The sequence below is a fragment of the Podarcis filfolensis genome (genome assembly GCF_964270895.1).
Source record: "Podarcis filfolensis genome assembly, chromosome: 4".
Taxonomy (NCBI): Eukaryota; Metazoa; Chordata; class Lepidosauria; order Squamata; family Lacertidae; genus Podarcis; species Podarcis filfolensis.
The window spans coordinates 48979881-48997700 of record NC_139607.1 but is presented as its reverse complement, the minus strand read 5'-3'; the positions used below and the strand labels follow the sequence as shown (position 1 = coordinate 48997700).

At 44.9% G+C, this 17820-nt stretch overlaps 1 long non-coding RNA gene across 3 annotated transcripts; it reads left to right on the top strand.

Moving 5' to 3' along the window:
• Nucleotides 1-863: 863 nt before the first annotated feature.
• Nucleotides 864-17053, top strand: LOC310761686. Of its 3 annotated transcripts, XR_014547666.1 has the most exons (4): nucleotides 864-1574; nucleotides 10077-10249; nucleotides 15241-15834; nucleotides 16920-17053. It is a non-coding gene; the product is annotated as an uncharacterized lncRNA (long non-coding RNA). The 3 variants fall into 3 exon arrangements; XR_014547665.1 differs by lacking the exon at nucleotides 10077-10249; XR_014547667.1 differs by lacking the exon at nucleotides 864-1574 and having other exon boundaries at nucleotides 9287-10249.
• The last annotated feature ends 767 nt before the right edge of the window (nucleotides 17054-17820 follow it).

The window sequence follows — 17820 nt, the reverse complement described above, 5'->3', positions numbered from 1 at the left end:
GGCTTAGTGCTTCCCAAGGGAGACTCCCTTTCAAAAACTATTGTTGTACAGAAATGCCAAGCTTTACTGGGACAGCCTAACTTTCCTTCCCTGCAAAACGATTCTTGTTAACAATGTTTGCAGCTTTTTGAGGAGCCATAAACGCTGGGCTGGGCTCTGCCACTCGTTCCTGGTAATCATCCTACGTGCCACACATTGGGTGATCTTTCTCTGCCCTCTTGCTGACTCCTGGGCTTGCTGACGTCTGACAAAGGGTGTGTCAGATAACTTCAGAGGGAAGGAGGAAAACACTTCTGTGTGATTCCCTCGCCTGCCAGTGTCCTAGATAGTGGGAAGGCACAATTCCTGGCACAGCAGCTCTGCATGTTTCATCTCCTTGATAAATGCCAAGCAGATAATTAGCACTGGATTGATTTAATAATAAAGTGACCACATGCTGCACTCACATGAGAATGTGGCTGCTGTGCCAGTTCTGTTGTTCTTCCTTTTCTCAGGCCAGCCCTCTTCCCACTCCCTGCTACCTCTCCCTAAATACCAACTTTGCTATCAGACACCCCCCCACACACACCTTATAACAAGCAACCTTTTCAAGAAGCCATTAATCCCACTCAACTCGACCTATGATTGTTTACAAAGCTATTTCTCTTTTCTCTCAGCAATGGTCTCCTTCCTTCCTTAGCTGTCCACACACAGCCTTTTTATCTGGCCTTGGGAGGTTACTGAATAGCCAGCTCTTTCCTTCCAGGGAACTGCTCTTTTGCCTCCCTAGCTGACAAAAATGGAGAACTTGAAGTGTATAGCTCTCCAATCCCCCCCGTCAGAGCCATGCCAAGACTATTCCCAGAACCTACAACAAAGAGGAGCTTGTGCAACCGGTAGTGAGTTTGAGCAACTTCCCCTTTGATCAAATGCATCAAATGCCGTATTGAGCTTCTGTCCCATGTGGGTGTGGGACAGAACGCTGTCATAAACAAATAGAGCAGTTGTGACATAGTGACCTCACTGCGGAATCTGAAGCACCTTCGTTTCTCAAAGCAAGGGGACAGATGTTCCCATTCCTCTGGTGCGGTCACGCGCTCAGGCATGAAGGATTAACTATTTTTGCTCCGCTCCCTTTTGTTGACATTTAAATCGTAATGTGAACCTCTCAGGTAGCTTGAATATAGCAAAGCCTCACCTGTAAACATGTGGCAGCCTCATCTAATAAGGAAGGAAGGCCTCGAGGCCATGTGGAGTGATTTGGTGAGCTGGCCATGTGTCTGGAAAGAGTATATATCACAGCCCCGTTCCCACCCAGGGCAAGTGAGTTATTGCTGCCACTACACATATAGGCCTGTCCTTTTCTCTGGAAGACTGGGGGTTAGAATGGTGCTCTCCTTTTGCTCCTTTTGGCATTCTGGCACAAAAGTGAGTCCATTCCCTGTTCCACACTTCTCACTTTACAGCAGTAGTGCATGGATAGCCACATGGAAGAGATCTCTCCTCCCACCTGCCAGCCACTACTTCAGATGTGAGCGCAGACCTGCAAAGATCATCGCAATGTCTTCCATGTGAGCATGGCTTCACCCAATAGGGTAGCCCGTGCCAAAATCAGCAGTCCACTCGTGACGCCAAGGCAGCGCCACAGCATCAAAGCAGCTGATATGAAAACTTCCCACTCACTTGGCACAACAATGGACAAGATAGCTGCTTGCAAACCATACCCTGTTAGCCTGCCTACCACGTGGAAAAGAAACATTTCAAGTGGGAAATTTTGAAGCAGCCCTGAGATCAACATGCACAAGCCAGGAGTGGAGTTCTCTCACTTATGCACCTTGGGTATTCCCCCCGCTTGTCATTAGGGATAGGGGAATATGTCAGTTTCATTTCCTCTCATTTTCCCAATCTTCAGCACAGTTCAGTTTGTGATTGCTTGATTATTATTTTTTAAGGCCTTTGGAAAATTTATCAGCATTAAAGTGTTAATTTCTCTTAATATACACATTTTTGCATGTAATTTTGCCCAATATACACATCTTTGCAAAGCAATTTCCCCTAATATAATTTATTTTTATGCTATTTTCACAAACACGTGCATTTATATGCACACTTTACTTTAGTCCATGCATTTTTGTACATACGAACACTACAGCTCTATGATTCTATGATACTAGGCTGGAAAACTGCATTCCAAATTCAGAGAAGTGTGAATTGTGAAAGAGGGTTGCGTTTCAATTTGCGTATGATTTCAGAAAGTGCAAGTTTTGTAAATTCACCTTTAAATATGAACTGAATCAAATGTCTTCACAGTCCACACACACACACCCCAATCGGTTTCTCAGATATGGTCATGAACAAGTCACATCCACTGAATATTCAGAATGTTCAGCTTTGTGGTCTAGGCTGGTCAGTGTTTCTGTGGTTTTGTAATGGAGCATTTATTTCACCTGGCTCTGCTCCGAGCATCAGCCACTGTCCACGGGTGCCCTCTGTTCCAAAACAGGAAGTAAACAATAAAGTTGAACAAGAACCTTCACATCTTGTTGCCTGTTTTCTTCCCTTCCAAGGCAACACTGCAAAGCATAATCATTCCCCAGTAGTCTCATTTGGCAAGCGCTGCCTCCAATTCCTGAAAATTCCCTGCTGTGAATAGCTTAATAAGAACTATGGAAGTAATTTTCCAGCGTAAACCTATGCAAATCTACCTAGAAGAAAGTCCCACCAAGCTCAGTGGATCTTACTTCCAGGCAACAGTGGCCAGAACTGCTGCTGTAGCTTGTTTGCTACTTGTGACAATTTGCACATAGCCGAACTTTTTTTCTTTTTTTAGTGATTTGCAAAGTGCATGACTTCTCACTAAAAATATCACAGGCTTATACAAGTCTGCTGGAATCAATAGATTCCAGTAAAACCTTTGATTCCAAAACGTGTTAGTGGAGTACTTGGCGTAGTCTGCTCTTAATGCTTCCAGCGTGAGCCCTCCCAGAGGACTAGGAGAGTGGAAGTTAAATGTGAGGGAGACAGATAAAACACTGATTACTTTGGCTTGGCTGTGCCACCTTATCCCACCCAGAAGGGGGGCTGCACTTAGAATTCATCGTTTGGCTGTGAATAGGCTTCTGTCAACAGTTTAGATTAAGGCTGCCTAAAGTGGCATTTATCTTTGGGGCTATTGATTAGATTCCTTTCTAATTTTGCTGCTTGCTTTCCCCTTGGTGTTTATACCATACATGGCTAAATTGAATCTTTGCTGGTCCCAAACAGGTTGCTGAAAGGTCAGAACTTTCGCTCAGTACACACTTTCTCCTCCTAAATATTGTACACCAAATCTCTGAAAGATATACACCACCAAAGATGTGTTTTTGAGTCAGCACACAACATTATTTGGTGTGCAGTGTGTGAATACGCACACGGCTAGCTGAACTATTGGACTCGTAAAAGGCCTCCCTTTTAATTCAGTTTTCCTTTCCTTGAGACTGTTTGAGGCTTTTCCTGCAGGGTGTGGGGGAGTTGATGATATTGTACCACACGGATGTTAGTGGAAAATCAAAGCACTAAGATCTTCCTCTTGGTTCATATTGTATCTCACTCTACAGTCGCCCCAGCAGTTTCAGCTTCTCATTTTCCCAATCTTAAATTCAGTTTTCCACATTTCCACATCACTTTGTGATTCTGTTTTTTTAATTGATCAGATTTTCAGTGTGTGAGTTTCTCCTGCTATACCCCTTTTAGTATGTCATTTTGCCTAAGACAGTTTCACAACACAATTGTCCCTAACAGAACACATTTTTACATGTTATTTTGCATTGCAAAATTCAGAGAAGTGTGAATGTTGAGGTGCGGATGTGTTTCGGCTTAAGTATTGTTTCGGATGGTGTGCATTAGGTAGGTTCACCTTTAAATGCATAGGGCATCCAGTTTCTACCTCATTCTTACTTGCGGTCCTCTAGATGTCATGAAACTCCAATTCCAATTATTCCCTTTTTTTTTTTAATAAATTTTTTATTGGTTTTTCCACACATAATACAAAACAATACAACAATACATAGACATACAAACATATAAACACGTATACTTTCTTAACCTTTCTTTTCTTGAACCTTCTTTCAGCGACTTCCCCATACCTCCCCTTTCTGCATCCCTGTTATCAATCTTTTCAGCATCCCATAATTTCAGTATAACACTTTCTTTAGATCTTATTTCTCATATCCAATTGTTAATCGCTGCAATTCTATTTTACATTACCCAAAACATTTTAGCATTCATTAATTTTACAACAGTTCTTAAGATAGATTTTAAATTTCTTCCAATCTTCTTCCACCGTCTCTTTCCCTTGGTCTCGGATTCTGCCGGTCATCTCCGCCAGTCCCATGTAGTCTATTACCTTGGTCTGCCATTCTTCCAGTGTGGGTAGTTCTTGTGTCTTCCAATACTTTGCTAACAGTACTCTTGCTGCTGTTGTAGCGTACATAAAAAACGTCCTATCTCAATTCCAATTATTCCCAAGTACAATGGGATTTAGAGTTCAGCAAGTATATCAGTGGCTACTAGCCATGATAGAAGCCACGCTCTGCCTCCTTGATGAGAGGCAGTATACTTCTAAAAATCAGTTCCTGGAAACTGCAGGAGGGGAGAGTGCTCTTGTGTTCAGGTCCTGTTTGTGGATGTCCCACAAGCATCTGGTTGGCCACTGTGAGAACAGGATGCTGGACTAGATGGGGCATTGGCTTGTCCCAGTTGGCTCTTCTTATGTTCTTCTATCTGTTTCCTTTGAAGGGCAGAGTGCTAGCCATTTACTATATGTGTTGTTGGTGTCTTTTTCTTATTTGCAAATATACAAGCTGAGCCTGGGGAACCAGGGAAGCAAATGCAATGAAGCGAAAGTAGCACCAATTAACCCCAAAGCAAACAACATATCCCTCTCTCCTCCCACACCCACAACCAAACCGCAAAACTTTGCATGTTCCTTGCTGGTTACATTCCAGTTGCAAAACTGTTTATCACAGCCCCCACCCAAACAGGTATGGCTAGTCAATTGCTGCCATCATTCAAAAGCCACTGAGCAAGCATCTTCAAGTCACAGAGGGAGCACATTTAGCTATTAAATTAAACAAAACGGGGGGGGGGGGGTAGTCAAAACATGACTCACAGTATTGGTGTTTACCTTTAAAGGCCTCCATGTTTTGGGAAGGCGGACAGAGCAGAGGTGGGGAACCTCAGGCTCAGGGGTCAAATGCAGCCCTCCGGGTCTCCCTATCTGGTCCTGGCCACACCCTCCCAAGGCCATGACCCTTACCACTCCTGCTTCACATCATCCTTGTGTGCATACCCTTCAAGTGTCCCTGTTTTTCCAGGACATTCCCAGAATTACAGAAGCCATCCTGGCTTATGATTTGCTCCCAGAATATCCCATTTCCCCCCTCCAGCACCGCCGCTTCCGAGCTTGGGGAGGACAATGAGCCAGTGCTGGGACTTGAAGCGGAACCCTCATAAAGCAGAACCCGAGTGTGCAGGGGAGGCAGTTCCCCTCCGGAGCAGAGGTGGTGGACAGGTGCAATGCTCTTGCCAACCCCTCTCTGCTGCTGCCCAAGCCACCACTTCCGCTGTCATAGCGGCCTGAGGTGCAATGTGGGCAGAGGAAGGGCAGAGGAAGGGAGTGAGCAGCTGCCAGGTATGAGCTTTGGCAAGGGAGACAGGCAGCTGACTGTCATAGCAGCATGCATCTTTTGGTACTGCTCTCCCACGCAAGCCAGGTGATTTGTGAGATGGTGCAACAAGCGTCCCAATTTTCAGCTGAGGAATGTTGGAGAGAAGTGCTTTTTTTCCCTATTTAAAAAAAAAAGTTTAGGGGTACTCTCATTTTCCTACTCATATTGAAATAATGCCCCTCAATGAGGCCAAACTTAGATTCACAAAATGTTTAGGGGTATGAGTTCCCCTGCATCCCCCCAGGGGAAAAAAGGACTGTTGGAGAGTACGTGAGTGCTCTTTGCCTGGCTGGAATGTGTCCTTAATCTGTGATCTTGCTGGCTGGAGGAGAAGAGGGGTAGGTGATTGCATGTAGAAACCAGGCTAATGTACAAAGGTAAATTTTACCTTAGTTGCCCAGCCCACTTTTGCTTCTGACTCTACTCACCACTTGTATGTGGCCTCTGTCAGGTTGCCCAGGTGGGAATGAAAAAGATTCCCGACTCCTTCCTCAGAGACTCTGTTTCCCTCCCCCACCCCCACCATGAACCATCATGCCAGCAATGAAGACTTTCTTGTTTCAGTAGGCTTTTGGGAACTGCCTGTTGAGTTGCTGTCATTGAAAAAGGTGAAATATAAATTAGATGATGATGATAGAACCTGCTTCTGATGCCTTCACTGTGTCTACCCAGGAACAAGAGCAGATGCTCTTCTCATGCTACTTTCCATAAAAGATCTGGTTCTCTGATGGCTAAGTTTTAATAAACTCTAGCTTTTATCATTGTTTATATTAATGTTTTAACTAGCTGAGCTGTTGGATTGAAGCCATTTGAATCTGCAAGAGGACTGAGAGGGCTGGAGAGCACAAGCACCCTGCTTGCAGTGGCTGTGTTTCTCCAATGCTGGTGCCCTATGTAAGGAAAGTGAGAGGATCTATGGTTTGGAGGAGCCCCAGGGGCTCACAGCACAATGAGGATGGGGAAGCTAAATGGGAAGGATGCTCCAAAGAGAGGCAGGCGAGTTAGAGGCAGCAAGTCCAGAGCTGGGATGGCTGAAGAAAGGGAGTAGATAAGCAACAGCAACCCAGGAAAGACTGGAACTGAATAAATATCTCCTGGGCAAAGGGAGAGCTCAGTGAAACCACACCCAGGGCCCACAAGTAGGAAGGGAGGAAAAGAGACAAGACTGATGATCTGGAAGAGGGACTAAGATTTCTAGTAAAAATAACATGTTAAAGAAGATGTTGATCCTGCATAAACAAATGGTATGTGCAGCCCATACTTTGAATGCTATGTAAAATTCTGGCATCCTTTCTCAGAAAAGATACGCAAATGTTGAGCTGACTAGTTTGACCAAATTCTCTGCAGGTAAGGTGAGCAAAAGAGACCCCAGAGATTAGATTTTTCCAACTCAGAAAGGGACAGCTGATTATCTGGGCACTATGAATATGAAGTCCGTGTTTTGCATCCATGGCTTATATGCCTGGTACATATGCATGTGTCTATGAATTATGGGAGTCTATGGGCACAAGCTTATTTCTTCAGAGTATATTTGCCTTTTATCCTTTTTATCCAAACAACCCTCTTTCATTTCATTTCATTTTGCAAACAACCCTATGCGGTAGGCCAGGCTGAAATGAAGAGTCTGGCCCAAGGTCAGCAAGTGAGTTTTGTGGCTGAGTGGGGATTTGAACCCAGGTCTCCCAGGTCCTAGTTTGGCATTCTGACCACTACACCATGGAGAACTGCTGCCAGTCAGTGTGGACAATATTGAACTAGCTGAATCAATGACCTGACTTTGTAAAACGCAGCTTTCTATCGGATAAGTCCAAGACTCAGTAAAAAAATTGAGCCTAGATTTTCTACTGTAACCAGGTGAACATTCTATTACTGGACCTTTGCTGTAATTAGTGCTGTAAATCCAGAAGGACCCAATTGGCAGGAAAGAATCCCTCCAAATTTAAACTGGTGTAATATGTCAGTGTTTGGCCTGTAACTGTAGCTGGATGTCAGCCCCCGCTGCGACACACCCTTTCTGCACCTGTTTGCAAAGGATAAACTCTGAATTCCACAACCCACTCAATCCCTAGCTGAGTGCCTCAGATTCCTTGTGAGGTGCAGTGCAAGATGTCAGGTTCTCTGCTGCCTGTGGTGATATCACGGCTTTAAAGAACATGTAAGATCGTGGTGTCATCATCATATATATTATTTCATGTCATTTTTTGATGGAATTGTTTGGAGTAGCAAGACATAATCAGTTTTCTCATGGGCCCATTTGTGTCCGTTGCTCTGCTGATCAATGAGTGAGATGACCAGCAAGGCACGTCTTTGCTCAAGATGTGGTTATTTTCGGAAGTGACAAAGATAAACAACAAAAGACTCCTAAGAACTTCCTTCCCTGTTTATTTGCCTTCTAAGGATTCAGATGTTAAAGATCAACAAATGTAATCTAGCTGTAATGGATACCACTTACTATTACTAAACACAGAAACTCAGGTACTCAGGCACTAAACTCTGGTACTCAGGAACATCTCGTGAGTTCCTGTGCTCCAGCATTCCCACGTGTGAAAACTGTAATGCCAGAAGCCAAGGCAATTCTAGTGAGGTTGGAGGACCAAACTGCACATTATGCAGGAGATGTTCTACTGGCGCTCCTCATGCACTTGCTTTTATTTTTAAGCAGTTGAGGGTTGTAAGGTTAAAACTGGGGCTGTACACATGCCCTGCCCTCATCAGATTTAAGGCCCGATCCAGTGCTTCAGAAAGGTCCCAATCTGACTTGGATCTGGGCCCTGAAGCAATTTGAGGCTTTTTAAATTAGGGTTTTGAAAATAGAGTTTTTAAAATAAAATAAAAAGTAAAGGCCTTTCCACCAAGTAATACACATGTTATATGTTGAGTTTCTTGCATTTAGTTAAATTGCATGAGTCAGCACACCCGCAGTATAATAAATGAGCCTCACCCTGAGAAAACCACCTTTATGATCATAGTATCTCTCCTGCCAGTGTGGTGTAACAGTTAAGAGTGTTGGACTAGTACATGGGAGACCAGGGTTTGAATCACCATGAAGCTCACAGTGTGATTTGGGGTCAGTCACTGTCTCTCAAACTAACCTACCTCAAAGGGTTGTTGTGGAGGAGGAGAACTGCATATATCACTTCAAGTATGAAAAGGTGGTCTATAAATGCAGTAAATAAATAAAATAAAATGTGTGCCCTTAAAAGACGCCCTTACGCTCCTTCGATCTGCTGTCCTCATATACCTGCTCATCACACCCAGCCTCACCACTTGCTCCTTCTCCTGCTCTGCAAATCATTGTTTCGTGTTTCATTTTCATTTAGTCCACAAAGGATGGGGGCAGATTCCATGTGATCTCAATTACTTCTTCTCCCCTCTCCCTCCGTCTGCTACTTTCCAACTCTCTCTGCTTCCCACCCACCTACTTTTTGGAATCCTCAGATTACTCCATGTGGACCCGATCTGACTTGTCTAGGGCTGCTTCGACCAGCTCTGGCCAAATCCCAGATTGACCCAAATCGGCCCTATTCAATTCAGGATCCGGCTGGAGTTGGTTCACTGCCCTGGTTCAAATGTTTCTTAGAGGAAAGATGGAGTGCAAATGCAATCAACAAACATTAATTCTGTGCAACTCAGCCGAATCTGTGCTATAATCTGACACCTCGTCCAAAGGTGTGCATTCCAAATTATTGCCCAAATCCATGTAGAAAAGCCGGAGTTCCTTAGTGGACTATAGATCATCAGCCAGAGTATGGAAGCGATTCACAGACAACTGGAACAACTGGAAACAGACTGTCTAATCTGTGGGAATAATCAGACAGTATAAATTCAGGCCAGCATCAGGGAAGAGTTAAACACAGCAGTCTGGAAAACTCTGTCCAGATGACTTCCTGATAAAGTTTATACAAGGATAGCTTTGTAGCAGTGTGTGTACATGTGCGTGCGCACAAGGGTGCTTGTGTCTACGTGCCACATGCCCTGAATCAGGGTGGGACGGGGCTCCATATGGCTTGTCCCAAAAGAGCTGCCATCGATCATACCCCTTGTCTAGCAAATTCTGATGGACAAACCAAAGCGATGTCTTCCCCGCCCCTGCTGCTGCGCTCGGTTTACACAGGCCGGCTCAGATGGGGGGAGCACCCGGGAGAGCTTGAATCTCTTTAAACCAGAAGCAGGCAAGCGTCATGCCCACAGCAGTTGACCAGGGGAGGGTCAGATTGCATCAGGAGCCCACAGCCGCTTCTGTGTGTGATGCATTTCCCCACACGTCTTTCTCGGCTGTGGAATTTGTGTCAGACTGCTACAGCAATGTCAATTGCCGGGCCTGAAAATGTCAAGCAGCACAATTACAGCCTTCTATTTACTTTGGTCGCATGGGTTCCTGATTTCTAGGGAAAAAAGATGCCAGAGCTGAAGTCTGTCTGGAAACAACACCCTCTGATCTGGAAGCTTTCCCGCCTGTTCCTTGATGTGTGTGTGAAGTGTTTCTTGCCGTTGCTCAGAATGGAATGAAACCTTGCCAGGAGGAAGTCTACGCTTCCCAAACATTTGTTTGCCAAGTAAAGGTAATGGGGGAGAGTATATAACACCCCCCCACTCACCATTTATCCCCCACAGCTTCTCCTTTTAGGGCATTTTCCCATCAGCTTATTTCCAGGCTTGAAGCTGGTTGTGAGAGGGAGCCATGGGGAAAACAGTCGAGGTGAAAAGATGAAGGAAAGAACCGACGGGCAGGAGAAGGGTTAAGCAATATCTCTCACTTTCCAATTCACCCCCATAAATCAACACAGGACTGAGAATCCAATGCATCATAACATGTAGTTCTGCCCTCCATTGTGAAATAAAAGGGCACTCTGCACCTGCTCAGAGGCAACACCATCAATTTCTACTTCATTTTCCATAGCTGAGCCCTGGCACTGAAAACAGGTGAAAGTCAACACAAATTAAGCTAGGCTTTCCAATATTTCCACTTGCCTGCCTTCCCTCTCCCATGTCCTGTTATTTTCTTTTCTGAAGTCTGTTGTTTTTAATGTGCTACGTTCATATTCCGGCTTCCGCCGAGGAGCTCAAGGCAACATGCATGGTTTCGCCCTCTATTTGTTCCTCTCAACCTCCCTGTGAGGTAGCTCAGGTTGAGAGAGAGCTATTGGCCCAAGGTCACCCAATGGCTGAGTGAGGATCTGAACCTGGATTCCCCCAATCCAAACTAATCTGACACTCTCCCCATGACATTATGATGGATTAAGGGCCAGGATAAAGGTAAAGGGACCTCTGACCATTAGGTCCAGTCATGGCCGACTCTGGGGTTGCAGCGCTCATCTCACTTTATTGGCCAAGGAAGCCGGCGTACAGCTTCCGGGTCACGTGGCCAGCATGACTAAGCCACTTCTGGCAAAGCCATAGCAGCGCACGGAAACGCCGTTTACCTTCCCGCCGGAGCGGTACCTATTTATCTGCTTGCACTTTGACGTGCTTTCGAACTGCTAGGTTGGCAGGAGCAGGGACCGAGCAACGGGAGCTCACCCCAGTGCGGGGATTCGAACCACCGACCTTCTGATTGGCAAGTCCTAGGCTCTGTGGTTTAACCCACAGTGCCACCTGCGTCCCTAAGGGCCAGGGTACTTAGTCACAAAAAGTTGTAATCTGAGAAGCTAAACCTGACCCTGGTGCTACTTTTGCTGCACTGTCAGAAAAGGCCTCCTTGGCCTCTCCTTAGTGTGGAAGGCACCTGTGCCATTCTGTCAGGTGGGCAAGGAGGAGGTGGAAGATGTTCACAACTACCCCTGAGCAGCTCCCCTGCATCTGCTTTGTGAAACAGTCAGCAACCACAGGTGACAGAACTCAGGCTATCGACCAATGGGTAGGTTCAGAAAGATCTGCATGCACTGCAGTTAGTTATGCTCAAATCTGTCACTGTTGCTTTCTCTCTGTTTCACAAATTTTCCAGGCTTAAATTCAGTTCTCCGCATTTCCATAGCAATTTGTGAATTTAGTTCAAGTCGTCATCAGCATTTTAGTGCAAATGTCTCCTGATATACACAATTTGGTATGTAATTTTGCCTAATATACACATTTTTTTGCAAAGCAATTTCCCCATATATTTTCATAGAATTGTAGAGATGGAAAGGACCCCAAAGGTCATCTGGCCCAACCCTCTGCAATGCAGGAATTCTGCCCACAGCCGTCCCTGGGTGGGCTCACCAACCTTTTGCTTAACAGCCAGACACACTGACCCATTGCACTACCTGAGGAAATTGCCAATTTCGTTTGCTATTTTCACTATTATATGCACTTTTATTTTTATTTTTTCACTAATACATGCATTTTTATTCAGACTTTGCCCCAGCATATGCATTTTTGGACACATTACATGGCTAGAGAACCGCAATGCAAAATTCGGAGAAGGGTGATTTCAAAGGATGGTTGTGTTACTGATCATGCATTGTGTGAACTAGGTAGGTTTGCTTTTAAATGCGATCTGAATGGGATTTCTCTCGCATCCCTAATTGCGGCCCACTACTGCATGTTTATATCTCTGGATTGTGGCCAGAAGTGACTTCCACGAACATTTCACTGTGCATTGTTCCTCATACGCTCCATTTGAGCTGAAGGTGTAGAGACCACAGCTGTTCACCTTGCTTGCACTAATTTTTGTTCAGCCTGTACCCACATCTGCCTACAATTAGCAGTCTCCCTTACCTGGATCCCAGCCTGAAGCCTGCCATATATGCACATCACATTAGCTCCGATTCCCAACATGAATTGCAGCCTAATATAAATTTCCCTCTACTGATGTGCAGAGGGTCAAAACGTAGGCAGATTCTTTCTCTATTACGTCATAGAATTCAATCACTCTCAGCATAAACAAGGTATTTGAAAACGGTGTACAGTGAACCAGGAATACAGGCTGCATGAGCTCACTGAAATCAGTGTGGAATTCAATGGGCTTGCATGCTGACCCAAACGCTAAAAAACTGCTACATTGCCACAAGTTGCCAAGTAGGACCTGCTTGTCACCAGTCCACATCCTTGGTTCTAAATGTTGGTAGCACAGTTCGCATCTTATTACCCTCCAGGCCAGCCTTTCATTTTGTGTTGATGTAATGAAGACACAACAGTTAATGTGATATGATTACATTTAATTACTTTTCATTTGCTTTATTATCCACCCTTCACCCCAAGGTCCCAGGGCGGGTCACAACAATTTAAAATGCAACACTGTGATCACAAGAATTTTGTGGGTCCTAAAAATGTACGTCTCATGTGCTAAAGGACAAGATAAATAGGTGTGCCTTCAGCCTACAACAAAATCTGACAATGTAGGGGATGGCACAAAGAATGCCCTCTGCTGGACCAGCACCCCAAGCTTCTGAAGGTGGTGGAACTATGAAGAGGGCTCCTACTGTTGATATTAACACCCAAGCAGCTCTGTATGGAGAAGATCTTTTAGACTTGGGGGCCATACATTTAAAGCACACGGCTTCCCTCAAAGACTCCTGGGAGTTGTAGCTCATGAAGGGTGCTGAGATTTGTTAGGAGACCTCTATTCCCCTCATAGCAGGGGGCCAACTCCTAGGGGCCCAGCTCTTTTGAGTCCTCCTAATAATTAGTGAGGGCTCCCCCCATCAATGCTAAAAAGAAGCAGGGGTGGAGGGGGCCAAGCACGGAGCCAAGCACAGTGCAGCTTCAGTGGCCGGCTCCTTCTTCTCCTCCTCCTGCCATGGAGGGGAAGGAAGGGGGAAGCAGCCCCCGGCTGGTGGCAGCGGTAGGAGGAGGAAGAGGAGACCGAGTGCCAGAAAGGAGGAGCCGCCAGCCATTGAAGCTGCGCTGCTGCCCCTTGCTCCTCCCAACATCTTGACATGGTGGTACAACATTGCACATTGCATGTGTGACATCACACACGTGACATCAGACCCCACCCCATCTCCCTCACAAGTTGGCACCTCTGCCTCACAGAGTTACAATTCCCAGAGTTCTTTGGGAAGAGGGATTGTCAAAGCAGTAGTAGAATGCACACGCATTAGAAATGTGTATGCATCATACTAAAAAAAAAGAGCAGGCAGAGGAAGGAATCTTGCAATGGGCTTGTGAAGTAGCTGGGATTGTGCAAATGCAAAAAGAGTGCCATCACCTCTCCCCCACCGCACACAGACAAAAGAAATCAGCAGAAGAAATTTGCCAAGTCTCTGTGGTCAAGGGGTACTTTTGCACAATGTCAGCATAGCTTAAAAAAAAAAGGAGGACAAAAGAAACAACAAAGCAGAAATTGGCCAATAGTTAGGAAAGGAGGTTTATGCCCTGAGCTAGTCTTGGGTCTTCGGGATGTTCTTTTAGCACTTTAATGAGGTACTAACTTAACACACACACACACACACACACACACACACACACACACACACAAAACAGGAAATTCCTCTGTTGCTAATCAGAGGCAATGGGTGACAGGATGAGATGCAGACACAAGCAGCTCTTTAAGCAATTATCTGTGACCATTCAGAATGGGGAAAGCCAAACGGACAGTAACCTGGGCATCCCCTGAGAGATTTGTTTCAGTTTCACTGGCTTCCTGCAAGGAACATCTTTTGATTGTAAATGGAGGTGGTGTAAAACCAAGGCAGCAATTGGTCAAGGATGCTCTAGGGCAAAGAGAATGTATAAGCAACATGAAAGAGGTCTGGGGAAACAGGCAAGGCCGATTCAGTTTCTTAGAATGGTAGAGGGAACAGCAAAACAACAAGATGGGGCCTTCCCCCTGGGCCACACAGCAGAAGTGTCACTCACCCATGACTTGACTGCATGCAGTTTATTCTGGGAGTAGAGTCCACATGATCTTCAATAATAACCGAGCAAACTAACAGGGTACAGATGAAAAGAAATTTACCAGATAATCTCTCAGGGAGGAAAGTAGAGATGGGCAAGGAAATTACTTGCTGCTGCTGTTGTTTATTTACTGTGGGGTGTCTGAATGATGCAGCAAGCACTGCTGACTGCTGGCGGGGTGTCATTGCTAAGATGTTGAGCTTGAAGGTCCTGGGTTCAGATCTCACCACTGTAGGTGGCTCAGATAGGCAAGACACTCTCTCTTAGCCGCAGCTATCTGCAGAATGGAAATAATAACACTAACCTTCTTTGATTCCATGACCTACCTTGTAGGGTTGCTGTAAAGATTGCAGAAAAGTTGTCTGTGCATCATTTAGATTTGTCAAAAAGCAGTACCTAAATTCAGTGGTACCTCGGGTTAAGAACTTAATTCGTTCTGGAGGTTTGTTCTTAACCTGAAACTGTTCTTAACCTGAGGTACCACTTTAGCTAATGGGGCCTCCCGCTGCCGCCGCCGCACGATTTCTGTTCTCATCCTGAACCACAGTTCTTAACCCGAGGTACTATTTCTGGGTTAGCAGAGTCTGTAACCTGAAGCATCTGTAACCTGAGGTACCACTGTACTATTTTATTAATTTTAAGCCACCTTGGTTATTCTGTAAAATGGTGAGGTATACATTTTGGAAATAATTAAAATAAATAATCACTAATAAAACAAGTGTTTTCTGTTCTCCAGATATATATCTACTGCTCCTCCTAATAGTTCAAGGTAGTGTATGCTGTGCATTCTCACAACAACCCTGTGAGTTAGGATGGGCTAATAGACAACGACTGGTCCAAGGTCACCTTGTGAGGATCATGACTGAGTGGGGATTGAAGTCTGAAGATAATACCTTCAATGGATTCAACTGTCACTTCCAAAGAAACGTTTTTAAAGTGTGAGGAATCTGTGTGTGTGGAGGCTAAAGCAATACAGAATATGCAAGAGGTTTCTTTTATCTAATACTAACTATAGAAATGTGCCAATTGTGGCTGACGATACTGGGATGAAGGGGGGGGGTGTGAAATTGGTCCTTGCTGCAGTAATAATGTCGTCAGATAATTTCACAATGAGTTTCAAGCCGGATGTGTCTTACAGCTCTTGGCTCTTCCCATTCAATCCTTCTGTCAGTCGTAACTATCACATGCCAAGTTTTGGACCCTGCTGAGACACTTGGAATGGTTTATGGGATGCTGTTGATTCAGCAGATGACGTATGGTCCAGATGGTCCCCCTGTCATTTAAGGCGGCTGTTTCCATTTGTTGGCGTCATACAATTTTCAGCGGAAAGGTGATTCTTTCTCCCTACCAGATCCACTGCATATTCTTTCCCAGGCTTCACAGTCTTTAATATATAGCATGCAAGTGCTGGTGAGAGAAAGGAAAACTCAGTGGGAGAGGAGGATATGCTTTGCATCCTGCACTCAGGCACAGGGGCAAGCAAGCTCCTTGGGGCAAACAGGCCGTAGTCAGACAGGGTGAGGTCAGGCAGCTGGCAGACAGGCAGAAAATCAAGATAGTTCAGATGGAGAATTAGCAGCTTTCCTCAGCAATAAACTGCCTAGGCCAAAGGAAGACAGCAGACTGTGCCCCATCCCGCCTGCTTTTTTATTATTTTGGCATTAAGGACAAAACTTTACAACTCACCAATGTGAATACAAAACATACATATTAAATTATGCCATCAATTATGCTGGCTTCCTATAGCTCTGCCCATTCCCAGCATAAATAAATTGGCTTTCCCAGCTGGATAAACGGGTCTTTGAAAGGTTTTGAATGTGATTAATAAATAAGTGACAATAAATGATTATTGTTATACGGAGGCCAAATGACATCACTTGGGAACAAATCATGTTTTTTAAAAAAGTGCAGAGCAAACATTCCATCAGGATGGCACCATGTGTGGAGGGTAGGCTTAACCCTTCCCCCCTTAGCTGCAGTCCCAATGGAAATATTCCCACCACACATGGACACACCACTAACAACCTCAGGAGGAAAGCACCCACTGGCACCACAGCCTTGCTACCTATCCTAAGGTTCCTGGGACTTGACTATGGTCGCTGTGAACAAAAAAGAGACAATGAGGGAGACAGGTGAAGAAGAGCTTGCCCACACTTTCTAGGCACGGGTCCAGTACGTTTCTCGTTTGCCCTGCCACTTTTGCCGGGAAACCCCGTAGTTTACCGCTGAATAGGGTTTTCTGTGGATTGGAACTTCCTCCAATTCGGTGGGGTTTTCCTGGGGAAACAGCAGGCCAAACAAAAAACTTCTCACACCCATGCTTAGGAAGAAGAGCAGAAGTAAACATGGGATAGGCCAAAGCCAAAGATGTCAGAGCCTGGCCTAGTTGAACTGTCCTCTCTCTTCTGCCCCCAGGGTAGCCTACCACCTACTACCTCATGGGGAGGATCCCAGGAGAGGGAGGGAGGCTGGTGAAGAAGATGTCAAGGACCTGCTCCTGTTCCAGCTAGACCGTTCCCTCCTGTCCTTGGAGCCATCTGCCACTTACTGTCCTGTGAGGAAATGCCGTGATGACTTTATACAACAATATTGTTCATTGCTTATTTCTAAATACAGTGGTACCTCGGGTTACATACGCTTCAAGTTACATACTCTGCTAACCCAGAAATAGTGCTTCAGGTTAAGAACTTTGGTTCAGGATGAGAACAGAAATCGTGCTCCGGCGGCACGGCAGCAGCAGGAGGCCCCCATTAGCTAAAGTGGTGCGTCAGGTTAAGAACAGTTTCAGGTTAAGTATGGACCTCCAGAACGAATTAAGTACTTAACCCAAGGTACCACTGTGATGTATTTCAATGACAACCTGTAAACTGGCTTAGAAAGACTTGTGAATGTCCAGAAATGTAGGACCGTGATAGGAATAAAAATAAATGAAGACAAAGGTGAAGAAATAGATTTGCATGGTTGTTGTTGTTTTTTCTTCCCCAAATGGCTGTATACAGAGAGTAAAAAGGACCTTCAGATCAAGGAGTTTGTCCTCACAAAGAGAGCTAACTGATAACAGAAGCTAAACTCTATATTCACTTGCATCTTACTCGTTTCAAACTACGACAGGTGTTTTTCCTCCAGCAGAGTTTAAAACACATTTTCCTTCCCCTCTGCTACTTTTCTCCTCCAAATCCCAACATCCCAAAACTGCTTTTTGTTTCAGCACCAGTCAAAGACATATTTTTCAGGCTTTTTAGTCAATTTTAGCTGTTTTATTAGTTTTAATTTCATTAATTAATAATTTAATATTAATAAAATTAGCCCAATTTTT